We start from the raw sequence: 21337 nt of genomic DNA, 5'->3' as shown, positions 1-21337 counted from the left end.
TTGGTGGTGGGGATTGGTATGTTGTGCTATACAAAGAACTCATGTGGGCGAGTATATCGAACCCTCCACTGAGTCGGTGGGCATTCCAATGGACGACTTTAATTGCGAAGTTCGATAATGTTATGCCTGCCAATTGTTTGATGAATTGCCAATGAGATAAAATTGATGAAGCGGGTGAAGTCTGAGTAACCTGAACCCCTATACCCCATAATTGAAAGATGAAAGAAGTAAAGTATGTGTATGTGATACTGTACAATTCCGTAAAAAAAATTGAGGGCTGTGTACAGTTCTTAATTTATGGGCAGAAAATACGGGACATACTTTATTGTACGCCCCGTATATTTTGACCGTACTTTTGTAAAATAAAAATGACCTCTCTGTTTTTTGCCAAATGAGGTACGACTTGTAAGTATGCACCGTACATTTTTGTACGAGACGTACCTTCAAGCCGTACTTCTGAGTCAACTATTGTACGATATGATGTACGGGCCGTACTTCATTGTACATCTTGTACTTATCATGTACGGGTTGCAAAACTGAAACATAGCATTCTGAAGTGACTAACTGTATAAGTTCTTAACTTGCCCTCCGTGCATTCTCCTATGCTTAACGTTGTCCCTCAATAGGTATGCCGACAAAGAACACTGTCCGGAGAGGTAGTTGATCCCAACCAGCACAGGGCAGGGGTTGAGGCAAGGATATTACACAGACGAGGCTGCGTGATGAGCCCTTTGACCAGGAAGATGAAAATGTTCGACCCCTCAAACGAACAAGAACTACTGCAGCGAGCCGAAGAGCACCATCACAAGATTCCTCTCAGTCTGAAGATGAGGATTCTTCTGCTACTTCGAGCTCCGGTAATGAGAGCTCTGATGATGGAAGTGAATCTACTACTGACACCCCTACCAACTCGAGAACGGAGAGTGCGGAAGAGCGCATATGGGCCGAACTAAGATCGAAAAAAATAGAAAATTCCTTGCGGTTCTTGATCGAAGGTGTCAAGGAAAGGTTTGAACAGGGCACAGATGGAACGAAGAAAGGGGTTAAACCACTGTGAAGTATATCCGAAGAAAAGCTGATTGGCCTCGGAGATTTGGAGGTTTAGTCTTGTATTGTTGAGACGCTGAGGTTCTATAGGTTAAAAGCTTTTAGCCAACCTCCGAGTGAGTATTGTCCCATCCTCGTGCATGAGTTCTATGCGGCCTATGGTGCTTACATGACCAAAGAAAGGAAACCAAACTAGCAAAAACTGAAGGTTGCAAGGCCAGATGTGATAGAGGTTCGGAAAGTAAAGGTAGACATCTCCAGCAAAGCCATCAACTGATACTACTTTGGAGATAACTTTGTTGCCTCACCAAATATGGCCGAGTATTGGGACAAGATTGAAATAAGGACATCGAGGTCTGTGCTTCAGTGGGTTGCATCATTGATCACTAGGGCTGATCCGCCTTGGCTAAAGAACAAGGGAAAAATCTTCAAAAGGTTGCTGATGCTTGAGGCAAAATTCTGGTGGGAGTGTGGTACAGTTCAAAATTCTTCCTACACAAAATGATAATTCACTCACTCCGGATCAAGCAGTGGAAGTTGCATCACTTATGACACATTATCCACTAGTTATTGGGAAGATGATAGCCACTGAGATTCGAGAAAAGGCACCACATGAAGCCACATCCTTAATATTCCGCTACCTCATCACTGCATTATGTAGGCAAGCGGGCGTGATCAACATCCCTCACAGAGATCACTGTGTTATAGCTTCCCATTACTATGACATTCGGAAGACCAAGTTGGACGACCAAAAAGCTAACTAGCGCACTGATGAGATAGTTGATGAGTTGCCCGAAGGAGAGGAGGAGACTAATGTTGAGTCCGATTTAGGGGCCACCGGAGATGCTACTACTGAGACACCTCCCACTGATGTGGCACCGGAGACAGCAATTGTGCCACCTACTGAAGCAAAGCAGAGAGCCACAGCAGTTCTTCCTACCGGGGCTTCATCTGTTCCTTCGACAGAGTAGAGATCCATGACTATTCCTCCTCCATCCACACAGTAGTAGCCACAAGATCTATTTGTGATTAACCGAGAAAACTTCATAAAGTATTCAACCAAGGATGAGTAGGCTAGCGTACAATCTAAGATTTTAGCACGTCAGATGGAGGCATATGTGAACAAGCAGATCAAGTTAGCTCTAGCACCGGTCGCAGAGTCGGCTGCACAGGCTCATTAGTTGTACCTGTCTGGGCTTGACGGATTTTAAGGTGAGGTTAGCAATATTAAAGCATAAAGGACCAGGTTGTGATATTAGCGACTATAGGGTAGAGCAGGATCGGCTAAAGGCCAAACTGCAGGCATTGAAGACTCGATATCGGGTCATTGTTGAGGAGCCCGCGGGTCCGATTGTAGAGGACCTTGGGTCATTTATAAATGTGGTGAGTTTGGTGAAGGATAATGAGTTACCACAGGATGATAGAGGGTAGAAAATCTTAGAAGCTGAGATTCCTTTCAGGCAGGCCATAGATATAGTGATACATGCCCAGATAAATTTAGAAGAGAAGGAGCAAATTCAGATAGTTGTCCATCAGTCCCTAACAGAGAATCGACCGAAAGCACGGGCTAGCAGTGAGGTGGAAGCTTCTTCGAGCGGCACCAAGACAGAGGTACTAGTGCCCAACCAGCCTATCATGCCCGTTGAGGCCATTGTTCCTGCTGCTGATGCTGAGACAACTTCTATTGAGACTGATGCTACAGCTCTGACTGCGGAGGCGGTATAGTCTTGAGATGATCAGAGCACCTAGTGCGCCTCAGGTAACCCTTACCCTTACTTATGCTTATTTTGATGCACTGAGGACAGTGCAAAATTTTTTAATTGGGGGTAGGGCTACTGGAGTTGTGTATTTGTATATATGTGTTTTGGAACTCCTCGGCTTTTCCTTGCCAGAGTTCTTTTCCTGAGGGGTTTGTTTCTGTTGAAATTGGCATGTTTAGGTTGTTTAGGTAAAATAGGGTAATTATGACTTAGACAGTAGTGGATGATGAACTTATGGCTATGCATGTGTGATTTGTATTTTTGATGAAAAATGACCCCTCTCCGCAATTATTGTACATGCACGAAATGTGTTAGTGTATTGACATACATGCTTCTTTTTATGACATCTTCAGTATTGGGGTATCGTGTGTGACAAATGTTTGCTTGGGTAGGCAACAAAACAATCCTTATGCTAATGTGTGTGTGAGTTGTTAATATGTGTTAATGTATTATACTTGCAATCTAGAACTTGCCCTGTTGGTCATGCTTGATTACTAAGGACAGTTTGGGTGTAGAAATGATCTTAGGCCTTCTTTGTGTAAATTTGAAGCCAGGATTGCCTTATAAGCCTAACCCGTCCATGTATATAATCCCTGGTTTTCCCCTTTTGAGCCTGTCACGACCTAACCCGTCGTGATGGCTCCCATACTAACCCCCCTGCTGAGCGAACCATCCCTTTAACCAAATTTTCATTCATTTAACCCATTTATAAATCAATAACAAGAATATAATCATAAAACTGTCTAGTCATGCCATAATAAAATAAACGTGCGGAATTCTAAGCTATTACAACCCCAAAGATCCTAAAGTCATCGTACAAGGACTCTAAAACATAAAGCTATCTAAAGAATAAATAACTGTCTATAAATATCATAATGTCTGGAAAGTAATTAGACATCAATAATGAAAGATCTTTAGGCGGCATGACATAGATAGGAGCTCACCCTCTGATCTGAATGGCAAATGGCCTCAGGCAAAATGTAAGGCCTGGATGAAGTCTCTGACGCACAATCTGCACCAAAAAGGGTGCAGCAAGGTATTATCTGTACAAACACTATGTGCCGGTAGATATCATAGGCCAATTAAGATTAGTATCATGCATACATTTGTAAAACCAACAAAATAGACAGATAGGCACAACAACACAAAAACCAAAATATCAACAACCATCATCAACTATCATAAGAATAAGATAAGTCCAATGCAATGTAATGCAACCGATGATAGTATCTCAACCGTACATACATGCTAAAGGCAATTTTCGCATAATAGTCATAACCTTCAGTGGACCCATGGTGTCCATGTACCATTCGCTCCAGAACTGACCTCGGATCACGAGCCCTTAACTAGACCACATCTTCAACCCCTATCGAATGTGCCTTAAACTAGGCCACATCCTCACCCCCTGTCAAATGTGCCTTACACACACACACGCACACACACACACACACACACACACACACACACACACACACACACACACACATATATATATATATATATATATATATATATATATATATATATATATATATATATATATGCACCTGATTACAAGATGGATCTCACCGTATTTCCAGTTCAATACCCAATATGAAACAAGAACAGTCAGTATTATCCTTGCCAAGGAATACAAGGCACAATACCACAAGTCATAACGAGACTCAGATAAATCAAATCCACCACAGCATAAATGCATAAGTCATCTCAATCAACAGAAGAGTATATATCAACCCCTTCCTTCCCATATCACTGCAAATACACCTCAAGTTTCAATTCATAAAGTAATGGAGACAAGCCAACGAAAGCAGAAATCATACCAACCTAAGTAATATCCAACCAGACATCATGTCCAAAGGCCTAATCATGCTTTCTCCCATCAATTCTACTACATATACAATCAACTAATCAAAGTCTAACTCAAGTAAATCATAACCTACCTTAGATACAGAACTGAGACAAATGCAAGCTACTCTGCTAGAGCTTTCCGCTATCATAATGGTTCGGAACGCTCAAAGTCTAGCAATATAACGCTAAGTAAGTAATAGACCATCTACTCAAAATAAGAACAACAATTGAGGAAGAAGACCAATTACACCTACCCTTTTCAAATGGGTGAAATCATCATTTAATGGTGAATTTATCATAACCCCAATCCCAACAACCATAATCCTCCAATTTATAGGATTCTAATCAATTTAACCTTTTCAAAACAGATTTTAGGCTAAAGTTCCCATTTCGGATGGAACCCTAAGTCTCAATACATAATTATCACCGTATTTAATCAATTTCCCATCGTAGAAAATGATAACCTATACTCCTAGATGCTAGAACAGTAATGAAATCAACAATCCACTATTTATTCAAGGGTCTACTAAATATAGGGTTCTAGGATTTTCATTCAACATTGAAGAACTTTCTAGTCATGGAACTTAAAGAAGAAAAGAAAATGAACAACATAAAGGTTAGGAGTTACCCTTGAAGAAGAACCAACCCAAGCCCTAGGAAAATCGCCTCCTGCTTTCTCGGGAACTGCTTTAGTGTTATGTGACAAAAGATCTCGAAATTTGCAATATAAAAAGTGGGTTTCTGCCTCTCGTCGATCGCTGCAGCAGTCACTAGTTTTGCTGCAGCGGTCTCGCTGTAGCAAAAATTCCTGCCACTACGGCGGACCTCATTAAATGACCAGAATTTCCATAATGGTCGAAACCGCGTCATAGCGGTCCCGCTATGGTGGTCCAACCCCCGCTATGGTGGTCTACCCCTAAAATCCAAAGTCCCGCGGCGGCGACAAGTGCCCCGCCATGGTGAACTCGCTGTAGCGGTCACATCAGAACCAGCAAGCTCTGGTTTTGCACCAAGTCTTTACCCAAAATCCCAACATCAATCCGAGGCCCTACACACACAAACCAGACATACACACATATGTAAAAACATGCTACGGACTTACTGGAGACCCTCAGAAATCCCAACGGAGGTCTAATTCACTAAGTCAACCCCCCAATGGATTAAAACAAGTTTTCAACCAAATACACTCAAATGCCTTTGTTTTAGAATTCTGAATCTTTAAGTTATCACTAGACTCGCTCCTAGTCTCAGAAATAAACCAGCAGAGGTAAAATGGTCAAAACGCACATAACGACCTAGCGGGTCGTTGCAGAGCCTTTAACCTTTTCCTTGACTAGTCATTAACCAACCCATACCCTTGTTTGAAATAGTTCTATCTTTGCAACCGTTCCCTCCTTGATGCTATAAAAGAAGAGAAAGAGGCTAAAAAGCCTAAGCTGGGGGTGCAACATGTGTGAAAAAGAGTAAGTTAGGAGTGGCGTGAGTAACCTAGTAAAAGATTTGATGTGGTTGTGGTTGTGGTTGTGGTTGTTATATAGTGCTATAAACTCAAAAATAAAAAATAATACAAAAAGAGAGAAAAAATCAGAAAATCATCGCACAAAAAATATAGTTAATACATAGTAGTTTGTTAAACCACATCGAAGTTGAAGAAATAAAAAGAGGGAGAAATAAATGCATATCACGGAAAGAAAAATGTAGCGTTGAAGTAGGGTGAGTCACCAATATCCAAATATTTATCATACCCATTCCTAAGCCTACATTACAAGCCTAGAAAAAGTCCTAGCATGATCACAATTGAACAGTCCAAAGTTGAAATCATTGAAAATAAAGGCAAGCATATGGCATTTGCATTTGTAGTACAGGAACTTATTTGTGAGTGTGAGTGTTTCTCTTCTTCTATATCTTTGTCCCATTTATCATTGTACATATGTATATGGGATGTTCTTTTGTCTTTGTTAGGGCATAAGGGTTGAATGAAATCGTGAAAATAAGTGATTACCCAAAGTAGCATTTGTGTATGCATTGATAGTTCCAATAACTTTATGTCATGGATTGAAGCTCCATTGTGAATCGTAACATGTTTTTAGTGATACATCTTGTTTGAAATTGTGAAATTGAGAGGGTCAGTTGTGAAAGAAGTGCATGCCGGTAGTTCTTAGCCAAAACCATTATAGACATTTTTTACTTTGTTATATCTAAGTTAGTTGAGTCGTTTGTGTTGTTTTACATGCTTGACGACAACCAAAGACTTTAACTTGGGGGTTGATGTGCGGTGAAATTACAACACATATGATGCTTTTTGACTATAAGTCTTACTTGTTTTTAAGCAAGTTTGTGTTGTTTTGCTGTGTTTTTATTGTGTTTTAGGAAAACGAATACAAAAAGGGCAAATCAAGGAATTTTTACTGAAGTATGTACATTTTGCAGAAGTACGGGCCGTACATAGTTGTATGTCCCGTACAAGCATCACGTACCTCGATGGCAAGAAATAGAACACCTCAATTGTGGAAGATGATGTACGGGAAAAACGGACGGGACGTACTTTGAAGTACGGCCCCTACATTTAGCCCGTACTTGGTGACCTAACTTGCAAAGGAGAAGCTCGTACATTTATTGTACGGGACATACAATGTGTATGTCCCGTACTTTATTATGTCGGGGGCAATTTTTTCTTAAGGGAGATTTCGAGTTTTGGACCTTATAAATAGTTTCTCATAGGGTTTTATGTTACACCCCGGAAATTTTCCGTTAACGTACAGTGAATAGACTAACGAATGGCACGACGTATACGACGTTTTGACAAGCAAGAAATAACATTTGATGATTCTAAAAGAGATTTCAAAGACATTTGAGGTAGGAGACGAAAGTTGTTAAAGAAAGCAAGGTATATGTTGTGTGTCGGGCAAGATTTACGAGTATCGAATTAATGATGGCTTAATGATGATTTAGAGAAGAGTTATAATGCCCCTTATATTGTTAACGACGTGTTAAACAAGTGTCAAGAAGGTTCCATAAGGATTGGAGATCAAACGAACGACGGAGATCATTTCAGGGAGATGGGGTTATACGACCGACTTATACGGTCCGTATAACATTATACGGTCCGTATAACATTATACGGTCCGTATAAGGGTCCGTATAACACCCAACAGAGATGACGTTTGCCTGGTGGTGAACCACGACCACTTATACGGGCCGTGCAATGTTATACGGACCGTATAAGTGTCCGTGAAAATCCCGACGGGCTGAGTTAAGTTCAACTATATAAATGTGATCCCACTTCACTAATTTCATTTCCCACACTTCTTCGTCTCTCTCAAGGCTTCTATAGTGTTCCACACACTTCTTCCATAAGAACTCAAGAGAGATTCAAGATCAACTTCATCAAACTAAGAGAGTCAAGTGTATGAGACACATTAAAGTTCATCCAAGCCGAGGAATTCCAATGGAAGTGAACTAGCGCAGCGGCAGGGTTCGGGTTCAAGTGACAGGGCCGTTAGTACTAGAGCCCGTGATTTCATGAGTTTGAATCCTCCGGAGTTTTTCGGGTCAAAGCCGAATGAAGACCTGCAAAGTTTTATTGATGAAATGTTGAGAACATTGAAGATTATTCATGCCTCTGAAACTGAATCTGTGGAGTTGGCATCTTATAGACTCCGAGATGTGGCGGTATTATGGTACAATAATTGGATATCATCAAGAAAAGAGAATGCGCCTCCTCCCGTTTGGCAAGAATTTGTAGATGCCTTCATCCGCCACTATTTGCCAACCGAGGTACGCTGAGCTAGAGCGGATAGGTTCTTAAATCTAAAACAAGGACACATGAGTGCCCGAGAGTATAGCCTCCAGTTTAATTCATTGGCTAGATATGCCCCGACTATGGTGGCCGACATGGGGGATAGAGTGCACAGGTTCGTGAGTGGATTAGGGCCACATTTGTTCAAGGACTGCTTGACGGCTTTATTGCAAGATGAGATGGATATTTCCCGCATTCAATCCCATGCCCAGAATTTAGAAGGACAACAACATCCGCAAAGGGGTGATCGTGATATTGATAGAGGGAAAAGCAAAAGGGCCAGATCTGTGGGAGAAGGTAGTGATTATAGAGGGGGATGAAGGCAGGCCTATTCTAGACACTCAGACCAGTCGGCGACTAGTGCGCCTCCACGATTTGCAGGTAGGAGATTTGAGCGCTCCATTCCTTCAGGAAAGGGTCAGAGTTCGAGAGCTTCAGGTTCTCAATTTGGGGGTGATCATAGTCAGAGGAGACCACCAGTACCGCGATATAGTCAGTGCGGTAAATTACATTCGGGGCCATGTCGCCAGGGCATAGATGCTTGCTATGTTTGTTGACAGACTGGGCACTTGATGCGTGATTGTCCCTCGGGGTATGGTAGAGGTGGGGTTTAGCCCACAGGATCAGCAGCTGGTTCCTCTTCAATGCGCCCGATAGGGCAGACTCCCCAGATTCCAGCAGGTTGAGGTAGAAACAGAGGGGGAGCATCTACTTCAGGTGCCACTCAGCCCCGTATGTATGCTTTAGCTGGACGACAGGATCTTGAGTCCTCCCCGGATGTGGTTACAGGTATATTATCCGTATTTTCCCATGATGTGTATGCATTGATAGATCTGGGTTCTACCCTATCTTATATTACTCCGTACGTTGCTAGTCGTATTGGGGTGAAACCTGAGCCAATTAAACCTTTTGAGGTATCTACGCAATTAAACCTTTTGAGGTATCTACTCCGGTTGGTGATCTCGTGATAGCTAGACAAGTGTACAAAAATTGTGTAATTGTGATATGCGACCGCCAGACTAAAGCTGATTTAGTTGAGCTGGAAATCTTAGATTTCGATGTGATTACGGGTATGGATTGGTTGGCCTCATGTTATGTTAATGTTGATTGCCGAATGAAAGTAGTTCGATTTTAATTTCCAGGAGAGCCCGTGCTTGAATGGAAGGGTAATACAACATCTCCAAGAGGTAGGTTTATTTCCTACCTCAAGGCAAGAAAGATGATATCAAAAGGCTATATTTATCACTTAGTCCAAGTTCATGACACCGAAGCAAAGTCGCCAACTTTCCAATCAGTTCCGGTAGTGAATGAATTTTCGGATGTATTTCCAGATGAACTTCCAGGCCTTCCTCCGGAAAGAGAGATTTATTTCGTTATTGACGTGTTGTCGGACACCAAGCCTATTTCTATTCCTCCTTACCGAATGGCTCGGGCAGAATTGAAAGAGTTAAAGGCACAATTGAAATATTTGCTTGAGAAGGGGTTTATTAGACCCAATTCATCACCGTGGGGAGCACCAGTCCTATTCGTGAGAAAGAAAGATGGTTTCTTACCGATGTGTATCGATTATAGACAGTTGAATAAGGTGACGATAAATAATAAATATCCTCTCCCAAGGATTGATGATTTGTTCGATTAATTACAAGGTGCCAAGTGGTTTTCCAAAATAGACCTAAGGTCAGGTTATCACTAAGTGAGAATTAAAGAAGAAGATATTCCCAAAACAGCTTTTAGAACGAGATATGGCCATTATGAATTCCGGGTGATGTCATTTGGGTTAACTAATGCTCTGGCAGTGTTCATGAATTTGATGAATAATGTATTCAGGCCTCTCTTGGATTTATTCGTAATAGTATTCATTGACGATATTCTGGTATACTGTCGCACAGAAGCAGAACATGCAGACCATTTATGTATTGTTCTTGGAATTCTTCGAACTCGAGAATTGTATGCAAAATTTTCAAAGTGCGAGTTTTGGCTGAATTCTGTGACATTTTTGGGTCATGTTATTTCAGATGATGGCATTCGAGTTGATACTCAGAAAAATTGAAGCTGTGAAGACTTGGCCAAGGCCTACGACGCCTACAGAAGTCCGTAGTTTTCTAGGATTGGCAAGTCACTATAGAAGATTCGTAGAAGGATTTTCCTCTATTTCAGCCCCATTGACGAAGCTAACCCAGAAGTCAGCTAAATTTCAGTGGAATGATGCTTGTGAGCGTAGCTTTCAGGAATTGAAGGATAGATTAACTTCAGCTCTGGTCTTAACACTCCCAGAAGGGCCAGATGGTTATGTTGTATATTGTGATGCTTCCGATATTGGGTTAGGATGTGTGTTAATGCAGCACGATAAAGTCATCGCTTATGCTTCGAGACAGCTGCGGAAACATGAAAAGAACTACCCAACTAATGATCTCGAATTAGCTGCAGTTATTCATGCATTAAAGATGTGGAGACATTACTTTTATGGTGTACATGTTGATATCTATACAGATCACAAGAGTCTTCAATACATTTTCAAACAGAAGGAGTTGAATCTGCGGCAGAGGCGGTGATTAGAATTATTGAAAGCTTATGATGTGAGTATTTTATACCACCCCGGGAAGGCAAATGTAGTAGCTGATGCGCTTAGCCGCCGATCGATGGGCAACCTATGTGAAGCTCCTCCAGAAAAGAGAGAATTAATTCATGAGCTCCACCAACTAGCTAATCTTGGATTACGTCTAATTGATTCAGGTAGCGCAGGAATTGGTATTAATAATCCCACAGTTTCGTCCTTGAATATTGAAGTGAAAGAGCGTCAGTATGAAGATCCTCATGTGAGCCATTATAGAGACACATTTCATGAAAAGGAGAAGTCTCCATTTGAAACTTCTATGGATAGGATTCTTAGATACCGAGGCAGGCTATGTGTTCCGAATGTTGCAAAATTACGTCATTGAATCCTCGAAGAAGCTCATTATTCTCGGTATTCTATTCACCCAGGTGCAACGAAGATGTATCATGATCTCAAGTTAACATATTGGTGGGATGGCATGAAGAAATACATAGCAGAATTTGTAGCTCAATGTCCAAATTGCCAGCAAGTGAAAATCGAACATCAAAAGCCAAGAGGATTATTGCAGGAAATGGAAATCCCTACTTGGAAATGGGAAGTGATCAATATGGATTTTATTATGGAATTACCTCGTTCCCGAAGCAAGTATGATTCTATATGGGTGATTGTGGATAGATTGACGAAAGCAACTCATTTTCTTCCTGTTAGGACCACATACTCAGTAGAAGAATATGCAAGGTTATATCTCAAGGAGATTGTGCGACTCCATGGTATTCTGATATCCATTATCACAGATAGAGGAGCGCAATATCAGCCAAGTTCTGGAAATCCTTCCAAGAAGGTTTGGGTACTCAAGTAAAGCTCAGCACGGCATTTCATCCGCAAACTGATGGGCAAGATGAACGTACCATTCATACCATGGAGGATATGCTAAGAGCATGTGTTCTAGATTTTGGTGGTAGTTAGGATGACCACTTACCTCTAATTGAGTTTTCATACAACAATAGCTACCATTCCAGTATCCAAATGGATCCGTATGAAGCTCTCTATGGAAGGAAGTGCAGATCCCCAATTGGATGGTTTGAAATCGGAGAAATACAGCTAATAGGCCCTAAGTTAATTCAACAAGCAGTAGAAAAAGTCAAGGTGATCCGAGATCGATTATTGACAGCCCAAAGTCGCTAAAAATCTTATGCGGACAACCGCCGGCGAGACTTAGAATTTCAAGTTGACGATTGGGCATTCTTAAAGGTGTCACCAATGAAAGGAGTGATAAGATTTGGTAAGAAAGGAAAGTTAATTCCTCGATACGTTGGACCCTATAAAATTATCTGCAAGGTGGGTCAAGTAGCTTATGAATTGGACCTGCCTCTAGAACTTGAATTAATCCATCTAGTTTTCCATGTCTCAATGATCCGCAAGTGTGTTGGAGATCCTACGAGGATTGTTCCAGTAGATGATGTTCAAGTGACAAAAAAGCTAGTCTATGAAGAAGTGCCTATTGCCATATTAGACAGGCAGGTACGGAGACTTCGAAATAAGGAAGTAGCCTCAGTTAAAGTCTTATGGCGGAATAACAACCGAGAGGAAATGACTTGGGAAGAAGAAGAGAGTATGAAATGCAAATACCCGCACTTATTTCAGCCCCCAGAAGAGATCCACGATGAAACATCGGGATTATGAGGTATATATGTTTTCTTTTTATGCATACGGGTTGTGTATGGCCAACTTATATTGCTATTGTGTTATGGCCCTGTGAGGAAATGTTATTGTGGGTTGTTGTGATAGGATGGTAGTGCCATATTATAGGGGAAACTCTGGCAAATTTTTGTAGAATTCCCGAGTGCTTAACATTCGAGGACGAATGTTCCAAAAGGGGGGAAGAATGTTACACCCCGAAAATTTTCCGTTAACGTACAGTGAATAGAATAACAAAGGGAACGATGTATACGATGTTTTGATAAGTAAGAAATAACATTTGATGATTCTAAATGAGATTTCAAAGACATTTGAGGTAGGAGACGAAAGTTGTTAAGGAAAGCAAGGTATATATTGTGTGTCGAGCAAGATTTACGAGTATCGAATTAATGATGGCTTAATGATGATTTGGAGAAGAGTTATAATGCCCCTTATATTGTTAACGAGGTGTTAAACAAGTGTCAAGAAGGTTCCATAAGGATTGGAGATCAAACGAACGACGGAGATCATTTCAGGGAGATGGGGTTATACGACCAACTTATACGGTCCGTATAACATTATACGGTCCGTATAAGGGTCCGTATAACACCCAACAGAGATGATGTTTGCCTGGTGGTGAACCACGACCACTTATACGAGTCGTGCAATGTTATACGGACCGTATAAGTGTCCGTGAAAATCCCGACGGGCTGAGTTAAGTTCAATTATATAAATGTGATCCCACTTTACTAATTTCATTTCCCACACTTCTTCATCTCTCTCAAGACTTCTAGAGTGTTCCACACACTTCTTCCATAAGAACTCAAGAGATATTCAAGATCAACTTCATCAAACTAAGAGAGTCAAATGTATGAGACACATTAAAGTTCATCCAAGCTGAGGAATTCCAATGGAAGTGAACTAGGGTTTTGGTGCAAGAGAAGTATTTCCACTCAAGGCTTATTCCTACATTATCTAAGGTAAGTGTTATGATCTTTCCATGTTGTTTAGGGTAATGAGAGGTTGAAAGACATAGATGATGGAAGGAGATAGAAAATGGGTCACAAAGATGTGAAAAATGAGATTGTGAGTAGTAGTTTGGAATGAGTCATAAATATTGATATGTTGTTATTGTAAGCATGCTATAAGTGACATCTAGCATATCGGATAAGTATTATATGTGAGAAAATTCAATAGTGAACTATGACCATGATTATGGATGAATTGAAGTGAAATTGTGAAATGTGGATAATGTAGATGAATGATGATTGTTGCTTATAATTTTGTGAATGTTGTTATGGATGGTTGGGAGTTGATATGGAATATTGGGAAAGTTGTATAAACAAAGGAAATGCTACCCAATTTTTCTCTAGCTTTAGTAAGCATGTTCTTATAATCGATTAGCTAATGTTAATACGAACTTTCTTGAAGGTAGAAACGCGAGCAACGAAGAAGTACGATCAAACGATAGAATAGCTAAACAAAAGAGGTATGTAAGGCTAATCCTTTCCTTCTAAGGCATGACTCCTATGGCATGAATCTTCCTATTTTTCCATGATCTTCCTAAATAACGGAAATTATGAGTCCATGACTATAAAGAACTACATACGCATAAGATAAAGAAAGGAGATACGATACGAGCATGATAATGATGATGATGAGTTAAATATAATGAATCTTAAAGTGAGGTACGATGTCCATGAGGTTAATTATCTTAAGTATGGTTCCATTGATGCTTTTCTTTGTGTGCACTCACCTTAAAATGTTCATTCCTTCAAGGTGGGGTATGACGATTATGATCACTTCATAATGTAATCGGGGGTTCACGACCTTATGTCACCCCGACATAGCCATAATTGCCCTCAAGTTCTAATGTATGTTTGATGATAACTGTATAATGACGCTAAGCTTATGATATGCCTATGCAATGTATGAAAATGTTAAGTTTACGATGGGTATATGACGATGCGATTCCACCGTGCCTAAATGGCCGGGCATGTCACCGTGAAGGCGGGCTGCATACGATTCCACAGTGCCTAAATGGCCGGGCATGTCATCGCTAAGGCGGGCTGCTATGGTTACACTGAGTCTAGAGGGCCGGGCATGACACCACTAGTGGGAGGCATATGATGGTTACCCGGACGCGGGTTAACGATGATGATATATATATGATACGATGATGTATACGCTATGATGATACATGTACTATGACTATATATGATATATGTATGAAATGTATCCACCCTTAAAAGTTACGCAGGTTATATCTTCATCTTATGTCTTATGATTTCTCTATTATGCTCATTTCATTCATGCCTTACATACTCAGTACAATGTTCGTACTGACTCCGTTTTCTTTGGACGCTGTGTTCATGCCCACAGGTAGGCAGGGAGGTGATCCAGACTCGTAGGAGCTACTAGCAGACTTTGAGAGAACCCCATTATTCCGGAGGTGTCATTGACTTATTCTTATGTGTATATATATGTTTTGAGCAGGACGGGGTCCTATCCTGTCCTGTCCATATGTCTAGTACTCTAGTAGAGGCTCGTAGATGCGTATGTGTGGGTAGTATGGTCTCACGATGTCCTTATTGTATGTACATTATTTTGATAGCCGAAGGGCTTATGTATATAAAGGTTATTATGTTTCGAAGTGAAAAATGGTTTTTCCTATGATTTGAGTATAAGATTAATGAATGAACGCTTGATGAGTACGATGGGTAATGGTATGAGCTGTGCTCGGTTGTTACACCTTAGAAAAATCCTACATTGTTGTCCAAGTGAATGGACCCGCGAGGAGTACGAGTATCCGATGTTTTCATGAGTAAGAGATAACATTTGACGACCCTTAGTAAGATTCCAAAGGCAATTGCAATAAGAGATAGGTTATGCTCCATAATAAATAATTATAGGTTTTGGAAATGTGAAAAGTTGTAGGTTTGCATTCTGGCCAGTTGGTCATAAAGTGAAATACGGACCGTAAAGTGGTATACGGTCCGTAAACTGCCATGTCGTATTTTGGCTTCCAAAACTTCAACTTTCTGCCAAATGAGCAAATGGTTAAATACAACCCAAAATACGGACCGTAAAGTGGTTTGCGGCCTGTAAACTGTGTCCGTAAATCACCACATCTCAATTTGAGTTTCTGGTTCTGATATGATTAAATACGACCACGAAGGACGGTCCGTAAACTGGAATACGGGCCGTAAACCAAGTTTACGACCATTGTGCACTTCAAATCAGATTTTTAAGTCATTAAATAAGGGGACCAAGGCTTATTTCATTTCACTTCTACATCACGCCCCTTCTCTCTAGAACATCTCTCTACATATATTCCACAAGAGTTCAAGGATATTTGGTGATCAACAACATAAATCAAGGGAATCAAGTGTAAGAAGACCATCAAGGTCATCCAAGGTCAAGAAATCCAAATGGAGATAAACTAGGGTTTTGCTCAAAGTGGAGTATTATCAACCAAGGCTCGTTCCTACAACATCTAAGGTAAGATTTATGGTATTTATATGTTGTTTAAGGTATTTGAGAGTCAAATGCTTGGACATTAGATGAGTATAGGAAAGTGGGTCATGAATGATGAATAGTGACATTTGGAGAAATAGTTTCAATTGAGTTATGAGTCTTGATGTATTGTGATGTAAATGTGTTATAAATGATGTTGAGAAGATGAGATGAGCAATGTACGTGAATGGACATAGTTGTGTGTTATAGCCATGGTTATGGATGAATTGAATGTAAGCCTAGAAATATGGATAATGTGAATGAGTAGTGGCTATTGTTATGGCATCGTGAATTTATTATTGACGTCTGGGAGTTGAGATACGTTATGGAGGAGATGCTGTCCGATTTTCTCTAGCTTTAGTCATGTGTGCTAGTTGTCAATTCTAACGATAGTATCACTACTGTAAAAAAGGCTTTTAGTGGCAATTATTTAAGGGCGATCAGTTACTTGCCGCTAATTTATTATCTAAACTCAATTACTAGCGGCAATCAAATTTTAGTCGGTATAAAATATCTTTTTTGTGGCTATTAACAGATATGGACCCTAAATACTCCTGTAGTTGAGAGCAAATATTATTTTCTCTTCCCTCCCACTTATTTTTCATTCTCTAAAATTCCCTCTTCTTTTTCCCCGCTTCCCGAAAATCCCTTCAATAGCCTTCTCTCCATGACCTTAATTAGATCTCCACAATTCCTCCATCTCAGAATTAATTCACAACTCTGTGCCTTCGCAATTCACATCAAAGGATACGGATCATAGAATCAAATTCAGGTTTTTGTCGTCTTCATGATCTCGTTTTGTATTTCGTAAGTCTCCTCTTGAATATGTATATGAATTTCACTACGCCCTAACTGCTTGCTTACACCAAATATCGAATTTGATTATAAAATAATGTTGATTGAAACTGAGGAAACAAAAAGGAAAAATTCCGGATCTGATTTTAGGGGTAGGGTTTAAAATTTTGATTTTGGTTCTTATAGATTGTAGGTCTTATGTTGCCTTTTTGATGATTGATAATGAAATACGTGTTCAGTAGTATTATTTGTTTCCCTACATAAATGTTTATGCAAAATAAAAGCTTTAATTCCATTTATGTGGTGGTGGCTTTCCAGGTTTGTCTTTTTGGTTTGGAATACTAAATTTGATTCAAAGTCAATTTTGATTTGAAATGTCTGTTTTTACTTTCATGAGTAGTTCTTCAATTGATTGAATCAGACATGGGTACTATTGCAGGAAAAAACTTAAGATGATTTGCAGTAAAATTACAGGATTAGGTGGACGAGGTGAGAAGCCTTAAACTTACTGGAAAAGGTAATGCACCGCTAAGCACACAATTAGGCATTGTTTTGCTTGACCTGTTGAACTTCAGTGGATCTGATCTATATAATTATAATGCTCCATCTTATGACTTTTTTATGGCCAACCAATGCTCTAATTTTTTCACTTTTGCTATGATTTGGACAGATCTCTATAAATACCAAGTTTGATACATAATTGGTCCACTAGTAGTTGTTGCATGAACGACCTAAGAATAGGAATATAAGGTTACTAATGTATAAAAACTTTCAAGTCTAATGTTATTTAGGAGCTAAAAATTCATAAGCTACTTTAAGGGTGTACATATTTTTTAGTGAACTATTGATAGAATCTGATATATCCTGTTATGCCCTTGATAGTTTTACTGGTTCTGGATTCAAATCTCTTGATTTTTTGTTTGGAAGAGTTTTTAATTAACTTCGTTGTTTTTCTCCTGCTAAAATTCACATGTACAATTTCTTGGGTGCATATTGCTCTTACATGGTTTTGTGCAGATGTTTCTTCAACAAAACAAATGATACTATATTTTCTTATCATATTACCGAATGGTGTTTTTTGGGGAAAGTTTTGAGTTTTTCAGTTTGGAGGACTTATTGAAGGGTTCAACTGAGGTTTTGGGTAGAGGGTTTATTGGAACTCCTTATAAAGCATAATTGGATAGAGGTGTTGAAGTGGGTGTGAAGAGATTGAACAGTGTTTATCTTTCAGACAAGGAGTTTAGGAAAAGAGGGGAGGAATTGAAAGCCATTGGTCATGAGAATTTGGTGCCTCTCAGAGCGTACTATACAAGAAAATGATTCAATACTTACTCGCTTGCTTGTAAAACAAAGAGAAAATCTAGTTCAGTAAACAACGGAGTGGCAAAATCTGTCCTTGTTGAAATGGTTACTTTAAGATTAGGACAAATAATTTTATGTTTAATTTAAGAAACAGTAACTGTTTCTTATATGATCAAAACTAAAAACTTGACAGCCATCAGTTAAGACTGGAGAGGAGACTGTCATTTCGTAATAACAACCTACATAGCACTAAAAATGAAGAAAGAAAGATCGACATAAGCTTCAGATGAAGAAAATAGAACTATGAGTACTATGAGTATAGTGTATCTGAATATCTTGTATGACTAAGTTTTTCTTGCAAAAGCTAATGATGGAAATAAATGTAGCAGATTCTTTGTGTGATGTTTCAATGACATTTTTCTTTAGTCAAGAAGCGAACTCTCTCTCTCTCTCTCTCTCTCTCTATATATATATATATATATCAGTTGTGTCTAAAGTTGTCTCTTACCATCCATCAAAGGGAAGGCAGATATTTGATGTTAGTGAAAATAGGGAAAGGGAAGGAAATTGTAGTCTCTTCATCTATGAAATCATTAGTGCTAGAAACTCTTTTTTATGGTTTACTTAGTATTTTTTAAATGAGTTGGTCAATTTTTATTTTAATTACTGTCTGATATGGTAATGGTTGTTAGAATCTTTCGCATGGCTTCTCATATTGTTGTCTATATATGTCAACCTATTGAGTAGTTACTAAGTTATTCTTTAATTTTAAAGGGAAGTGGCTGGGCATTTTCTGCTGGGGGATGACATTGTCACTTTTTATAATTCGCTAAAATAAGGTGTTGTGCATCATTTTGACTGTTGTATTTCATAGTGAATTTGTTCATTTTCTTCTACACATGGATACATGATTAGAAGAATTTTATATTTAAATGTCGTAAATAATCATATAATTGGGTTATAAAGGGATGTTGAGATGTGAATTGTTTAATTAGCTAGTTTTGCGCAGATTGTTGGATGTTTTAACGTTTTTACTGAGTAGCCCATTGATATCTATTTATGTTGGGAAACAAGTAAGATTATTTTCTGCATTAATTTAACAAATGCAGCGGGCGTCTTCACTATTTCTACCACTTTTCTTTTACCTCGATTCAAATTTAATCTTCTTCAATCTTTGTGTAATATTGTTTCTATTGGATGGATGCAGGAAATCTTCAAGGATGTAAAGATTTCTCGTTGGACAATAGGAGTATATAACTTTATATACGTTCCTGAAGCATGCTTGAGCCACATGTAAGCATCAACATTCTTCAAACATCAGATGCTAAATTAAGCTGTTGACTTGATATTTTTTATACCCTTAAATTGGTATCCAAAATTTTTACTGTGTCAACTAAAAGTCTAGTGTCACATAAATTTTGTAATTATTTGTCTTTTCTGTCTTATATCATGGAGCATCCAATCTTCCACATAACAAAATTGTGCTTCTCTATTAGGAACGTCAGAAATTCTAAAGCGTAGAAGTTCTATTAGGTTGTGAATGACATTTCTACCGTTTATGAGTCAATGCTTATTGTTATGCTGAGAAAAACAATATCTACTTATTCAAGACCTTTTTACGATGCCATATTAGTAACCTTTAGCTCACTCCTGATATCTGGTCTGCTTGGAGGATTATAAAGTACTCGCATTCTAAAAGTGTAAAGAACACTTTTTTTTTGGTTGAAAAAGCAACAAGTCGACCTCCATAATATATATAATATTTAGGTTTATTTGTGTACTATCTAGTATAGGTTAATGTTTAACAATATTAGTTTAAAATTCCATCTTCCTACTTAGTTGAGTTAGATTAATATCAGATTAAATTGATGGATACTAGTTTGTGTGAGTTTAGAGCTTTCTAGTTATCTAATAGATCCTTAACCACCATGAATTGTGTTTACATTTCGGCTTTCTCTAGTATTGTTTTGATGTGCAAAGTAGAGAAGGGAGTTTTCGAGTAATTCTTATGAGGTACTTTAATTTATGCATGAGTCATTCATTGTTTTGTTTTGTTTTGTTTTCTAGCTCTTGCTTACTTAGTATTGTTTGAGTTTCTTAGAAAAGTATTTTCATTTTGAGGAAAATACTTGTAATCTGTAAGATCTATTCGTGTTTACCTTCTTTTAAAGCAGAATTCACTACATTTGTACATTTAACAAGAATCATGAATGTTTCTTTTGTTTGAGTTATGACTGTTTTTTGCAGTGAGCTTCAAACATGTTGGTGCGATGCTGACAACTCATAGTTCTGTGTTGGGAGTGGTTGGATTCATGCATTGGAGCTCTTTTTAAAAACATTAGGCTTATCATTTGGTCTGGTGTAGATCCTCAAATGTTGGTTCAGAGTGCACGAAGATTGAAAGTTAGTTAGCTATCATTTCGGTGCAGATATGGATCTTCAAGCTGGAAGACTTTCAGTATGATCAAGAGTCATAGTGAAACTTGTTAGACTTGAAATGACATTGAATTCAAATGGTTTATTTCTCTTATTTTGTCGACACTTTAACTATGTATTAGAAGTTGGTTTTGTTGTGGATTTAATGAAAGACAGGTTATTTTTAGATGTGATTTTAGTATGTTGTATTGAAAACTTTTGTATATTTTCATTTAAAGGTCTTATTGTGCTGAAAATATTTGATTCAACTTGAATGAAAAATATACAAACATTTCTTGGCATTAGGATTGTTAGAAAGTGGACCTTTGACGCTATAAACGACAAAGAAAGGTGGTATCAAGAGTAGTTTTTGTCACCATTACAAGTGCCGCAAAAAGATGGTCCTTTTACCGACAATTAGAAAGGCTGCTGAACATATGATTTAGCACATTTCTTAGACAATTTTAGTGGCCATTGTAATTGCCGCTAAAAATAGTTGACTATTAGCGGCAATAATTGGTGTCTTTACCAGCGTTCGGTTGAATTGCCGCTAAAACCTTTAGCGACGCTGGATACAGCGGCAAATGTTCAATTGCCGGTAAAGTTTTTAGCGGCAATTTTTAT

General features: G+C 38.9%; 1 long non-coding RNA gene across 1 annotated transcript; it reads left to right on the top strand.

Moving 5' to 3' along the window:
• The first annotated feature begins 17156 nt into the window (after nucleotides 1–17156).
• On the top strand, nucleotides 17157–20904 carry LOC132633915 (uncharacterized). The gene is made up of 3 exons (XR_009579931.1): nucleotides 17157–17513; nucleotides 19506–19591; nucleotides 20546–20904. It is a non-coding gene; the product is annotated as an uncharacterized LOC132633915 (long non-coding RNA).
• The last annotated feature ends 433 nt before the right edge of the window (nucleotides 20905–21337 follow it).

Source organism: Lycium barbarum, chromosome 3 (assembly GCF_019175385.1).
Source record: "Lycium barbarum isolate Lr01 chromosome 3, ASM1917538v2, whole genome shotgun sequence".
NCBI classification, from domain to species: domain Eukaryota; kingdom Viridiplantae; phylum Streptophyta; class Magnoliopsida; order Solanales; family Solanaceae; genus Lycium; species Lycium barbarum.
Note: the sequence above shows the minus strand (reverse complement) of the source record. Positions and strands in the feature narration are given on the sequence as shown.